Genomic DNA, 6,000 nt, shown 5'->3' with positions numbered 1-6,000 from the left:
CCCAGCCCTCTCTGCGCTCTGTCCCCCAAATATTCCTACAGGTCGCACAAGATCTGCCTGCATCCCTCTTATGGTTAAACTGCCAAAATCAAGACTTTCTGCTCACCTTCACTCCTTCATTCCTCTTTTCTCCCGCCTCTGGAACAAACTCCCTCACTCTCTTCAATCCCACTCCACCCTCCAGGTCTTTAAAACAGCTGTTCTCCACCATCTCTTATCCTCCCCCATCCAAAACCTTGATCTTTTCTACCCCCGCTAATTTCGGTCCCCTTGTGTTTTATACTTCTCCCACCCCCCACCCCCTCCTTCCCACGCCTCCTGCCCCCAAGCCCTCTCCCTCCCACACTTCTCCCTGCTCTCAAATGTTGTGGTTGTGTGCTTCCCCTTCTCTCCCCATCTTGTCTTCCGCTCCCTCTTTTTGTATATTTTGTTTGTCTGGTTGATTTGTTTGTGAAATAAATGTTAGCTCTTTACGAGCCTCGATTCAGTATACAAAAAAAAAAAAAAAAAAAAAAGAAGAAAAGAATCAATTGGGCAAAATGAGGGTGGCGTCAAAGAAAGAAATAAAAGAAGCGGGGAAGGACATAAGGCGCAAGTTGAGCGAGGAGGTCGCAAAGGGACGCAACGGGGTAACGCGGTGCGAGGAACGCATGGAGAGCGAGGTAAAGCTGAGCGCGGCTACATGGACCTAGGGAATACAAATCGCGACTCGGGGTGTAAAAGAACCGACGGCCGCCGAATTGGACAGAAAAATTTCTTGCGCGCCGGCGGTCGTCGAGGAAATAATTGAAACTAAAGAAATGATTATAGTTGAAATTGGGGCCGAAGAGACGGCAGAGTTAGAAATTAAATCGAGGGTAGAAATGGAACCTGAACAAAGTTTGCATTTGCACCGTGATGTCGGGCTTGCTAACCCCAATAAAGGTTTGCAGGTGCTGCCGGAGAAGAGAATCCCCAAGGTGAGTAGGGGTGTGTATGGTGCGAAAGTGTTTGGCGGGAAAAGGTTTTTGGCGTGCTTGGGGTATAGACGAAGCCCGGGCGCTTGTGGAAGGTCCTTTGTGCAGTGTACGCGAGCGAATGACGCGCGTGTGCGGGGGGAGTGTGCACCGGAGCGTGAGTGTATGACGGAATGTGTGTGGGAAGGGTGCGTTGAAGAAGAGTGTGTTACAGAGTTTGCGATGGCCGAGGAGATTGAGAGAGAATGCACACCAGAGCGTGTTGAAGAGCGTGTGCAGGAGTGTACACCAGAGCGTGTGATTGGGTGTGTACCAGAAGAGTGCACACCTGTGGACGTTACGGAGTACGTAACGGAAGAGTGTGTGCAAGAGTGTGCGTGAGGGTTTACGTTGGCCGAGTGTGTGATAATGGAGTGTGCGAACGGTGTGAGTGCGCCTGGGTGGTGTGCACTTGTGTGTAACAGAGAAGTGTGCGGTAATGGAGTGTATGGGAGGCGCCGGAGCGCCTCAGTGTGCGAGTGAGGAGTGGGTCGCGTGTGGTGAGAACGCGGCTCGAGCATCGACGCAGACCGGGGTAGCGTCTAGCGTGACGTATAGCCGACGTGAGCCCTCGGTGAGTTGTGTGCTTTGTGTGCGGCGGGGATCGGTGCCGCAGCGTTCTCACAAGGCCCGGCGTGCACGGTTCGTGCCGGGCCCCACCCTGTATGGTTGGTGCCGCGCCTTGGCGGGAAAGGCGATCGGCACGGTTCAAGGGGGGTAGGAGAGTTCGGAGCCGCGCCCCCCTGGTGGGTGCGGTGCTCTGACCGTGGGTGGTTGGGCCATCGTGCGTGGGACCGCAAGGCCTCGCGTAGAGATGGAGCTCTGAACCTTGGCCCTTCTATGCCTCCTCCCCTGGATCGAAAATGCCGGACGGACCCAAACGACAGGCGACCAACCACCCGCATGCATCGCTCGGCTTTTTGAAGCCGAGCTGTGATGACGATGTATTCCCACCCGACGAGGCTCAGGTATAGTGGACGAATATAAAGTGTTGGGGAATGGTACCTGGCGTGGGGGAATGGTAGTTTTACCATTCCTCACTCCAGGGCTCATGAGCATTAGTTTAGGAGGATGGCAGTGACATGCACATGGAGGTGCCAGTGATGGTTACCTCCATGGGGCACTGAAGCTAGCCGAGGGCGGGCGAGGATAATTGTTAGAGAATCAGCAGACAGTAGGGACAAGATTTAAGTAGAGACATCTGTACTGTAGAGGGGACGTAGAGAGATTAGCTGGATGATAATGACGAGGGAGTACTTAGTTTAATGGGATGACGGGGAAGCACGAGTCTTAGGGGAAAAGCAGGTAGTTAGATGATGCTGTGTGTGTGAGGATCTGTGTATTGAGCAAATGAGGAATTGGTTGAGAATAACCAGGAATTGTGTATTGAGACAGATGGAGTTGTGTTTGGAGTGTACGGATAAAAGGTGTGAGAGCACAAAAGGTGTGCAAGAGATGTAGTGTGGGAGATAAAAGGTGTGCAAAATTGGTGTGTGAAATAAATGGTGTGCGAGTAAATGGTGTGGAATAAAAGGTGTTGAATGCATGGTGCGAAGGAGTGAATGGGGGGAGATGGACCCATTCAGGAATACCCGGGGTGGGTAGTTTAAAGCCAGGTAGAGGGCTCAGGTAAATTGTTGGATATTGACACCTGTGGTGCGGGAAGTGGCAAGAAGTGCTTTGGTTGGGTGCATGAGTCAGTGAATGGCTGGGCGTGTGGCTTTGTTGGTGCGTATGGTTATTGGAGCACTCCGCCACTGGTAGTTTGTCGGCCAGGTGAGGCCGTAGGTAGGCTCTGGGAGCCAGTTAGGGTTGTGAGTAGTTGTTCAATGGGGCCCGAGGATCCAAGAGAAGGACCCGGGTAGCCCAATGCCAGAGAGGGCATCAGAGGGGTAAAGAGCCAGGGAGGGCCTTCCCCAGTTAGGTAGTCGCAGGAGCAGGTAAGCTCGGGTGGCGACTTCAGTGGCGGAGGTGTGCAGGTAGGTAGACCTGCTAGTGGAGCCACACGACCCAGCCCCAAAATTGTGCAAAGGGCACAGTAGGAAAAATTGAGGAGTGAGACCCAAATTCGTAGGGCACCGCAGAGTGGTCAATGGGGAATTCGGTTTTTAGAACCACATCGTTTAAAGATGGCCAATTGGCAGGGTACGACCCCGGGTTAGAGGGGTCAATATACGAGAAAAACTCACCTAACCCCCCAAAAATTGACACAAAAGGTTTTTCAATGGATTCTGGTACCATTAGGCATGCTAAATAACATACTAAAAATCTAGTAACATCTGACTTCCGGAAAGGGGTCATTTTCAAGATGGCGTCCAAGATGGCCGCCGGGAGCTTAAAATGGCCATATCTCAATTATTATTCAACCTAGAAAGGTGGTTTTGGTGTCTAACCCTAGGTTTTAGGGCCCAAGGAATCCAATTGAATCAATAAAATTACCATCAGTTAATTATTTATTGACTAGTCCAAGATGGCATCCCAAGGTGACATCCTGATCCACTAAAATGACTCTGTCGAATAGTAGTCAACCTAGAGAGATATTTTCAGTGTGTATACCTAGGTTTAAGGCACCCAGGAAATCATCAAAATTACTTAAATAAGCACAAAGTAATCAGGTAATCCAGTAAGCCAGGTTTACCAGCCCATTAGGCATTTGTTGTCTTATACAGTTAGTCGCTATTCATCGTCATCCTCTGACTCCTCTGGAAGAAACTTGTTATGTGGATTGTCACATTCTTCAAGTTGGCACGGTGCACAGGCAGTAGTACATGGTAGTCCATATCGTCTACAAGAGCAGCGGAGTGTCTTGCAGGCAGTGGAGCAGTTACAATGAATGACCTTCAAGAGACTGTCTGGAGCAGCGTTCATTCTTGACAAAAGTGGGACAAACTGATTATCCTGCAGGCTCCACCCCCATTTCATGGCATCCATACCCTCTTCTATTCCCATCCACACCATGATCTGGTAGTACGCTCTACGACAGTGAAGTTTGGTAGCAGATTCAGTTGGGAGCAGACGTTCGGGTGTTACAAAAGACGAAGCAGAGACAACCTTCTTGCTGAAGGTGTTATATCGCATTGTTGCAAGGGAATCTTTGCACTTGCCACCAAAGAGGATAGCCATTACTCGGCATCCAAGGTCATCGATCACCTCTGTGGTCTGGTTTGGGATGGTGAATGTGTTGGCACAAGACCGAAGGACAGGGTCTCCTTTTACAAGCTTCTGGAAAGCAGTCTTTTTGCCAACACCAAAAATCCGAGAAGTCGTGTCACAACCAGTCATGGCATGGATGAATATCAACTGAGAACACGTCATGTCCGAATTGATGTCATACACTTTAAAACTGCCATCAGCTTTGGACTTGTCTGATCTGAAATAAAGGCTCTTACTGTCTCCCTGCGCATAGTAAAGGAGTAAGACAAGGAGATCAGTATCTTCTCCAATCAGTGTAGTGGTGTGTAGAAGAGATGCCTCCACTGCACCCTTTACTATATCTACGTCAGCATCTCCAGGTGCATTGACCACAGTGCAATACCTTTCTCTCAGTTCATCACTTATCATCCCGATCAGTCTCTGTTTATTGATATCTCTTGACAGGACCTCCTCCTTCTTGCCTGAGAACTTTGTCTCAGCAGTGAAGCTGACAATGGGATGAATATTGTGTCCTCTTCTCTGATGCGTGTTGTCTTTAATGGACGGCCCTTCCTCATAGCCATCAAAGACAATGGTCGTAGCTGAACCATAATGCTGGATGGTGAAGTCAGCTTCCGACTGTGCTATTTCACCATAGCTTTCTCCACTCTTCCATGGTATTCTGTGAAGGAGTGAACTCCATCAAGGACGTGGATCTCCGTTTCTGGTACAGAATTTGTAATGATTACTGAATACTGTGGACTGGAGTCACAGGTGGCAGTGGTGTAGACACATTACACTCTTATCTCCAATCTGAAACACACACTTGGTTCATTAGCTGGTGAGTCGGAGGATGACGATGAATAGCGACTAACTGTATAAGACAGCAAATGCCTAATGGGCTGGTAAACCTGGCTTACTGGATTACCTGATTACTTTGTGCTTATTTAAGTAATTTTGATGATTTCCTGGGTGCCTTAAACCTAGGTATACACACTGAAAATATCTCTCTAGGTTGACTACTATTCGACAGAGCCATTTTAGTGGATCAGGATGTCACCTTGGGATGCCATCTTGGACTTGTCAATAAATAATTAACTGATAGTAATTTTATTGATTCAATTGGATTCCTTGGGCCCTAAAACCTAGGGTTAGACACCAAAACCACCTTTCTAGGTTGAATAATAATTGAGATATGGCCATTTTAAGCTCCCGGCGGCCATCTTGGACGCCATCTTGAAAATGACCCCTTTCCGGAAGTCAGATGTTACTAGATTTTTAGTATGTTATTTAGCATGCCCAATGGTATCAGAATCCATTGAAAAACCTTTTGTATCAATTTTTTTGGGGTTCAACCATATATTGACCCCTCTAGGTAGTGTAAATGAGTTAATGTCAATTAGAGTAGTTAGGCTGAGAGAAATCCCTTCGCGCCATCCACATCCATGCACCCAGGAGAACGAAGCTCCGCACCAGCACCAAGTGACTGATTTGAGTAAGTGAGACGCATCATGACGTGATGAGACAATGTGTTTGTTGCATTCCTTCCATCCTGGGAGGGATTGGAAGACGAATTTGGAATAGAGGGGGATATGGGAGACAGGACGTAGTGACGAATTTGTAAATACAGGGAAGGGCAACGGTAGTGTAAGCTGACATTGGGGGGCACGAATGGTTAGGGACGAGCTTGCTCTGCTCGCTCTTCCGCGCCCCTCATGCTGCATTACCGTGTATTGCTGTGTACATCTGTGCCCTTTCCCGGTTGTGCTTTGTCTCTCCCCCACCCCAGGACCATTTTGGAGGTGGAACTGTGCAGCTGCACCTTGCTGCACAAGTGCAGCACCCCCTGCTGCACTTTGTTACATATGTGCAG

The sequence above is a fragment of the Myxine glutinosa genome, chromosome 11 (assembly GCF_964187855.1).
Source record: "Myxine glutinosa chromosome 11, kmMyxGlut1.1, whole genome shotgun sequence".
Classification (NCBI taxonomy): Eukaryota; Metazoa; Chordata; class Myxini; order Myxiniformes; family Myxinidae; genus Myxine; species Myxine glutinosa.
This window is presented reverse-complemented; position numbering follows the sequence as displayed.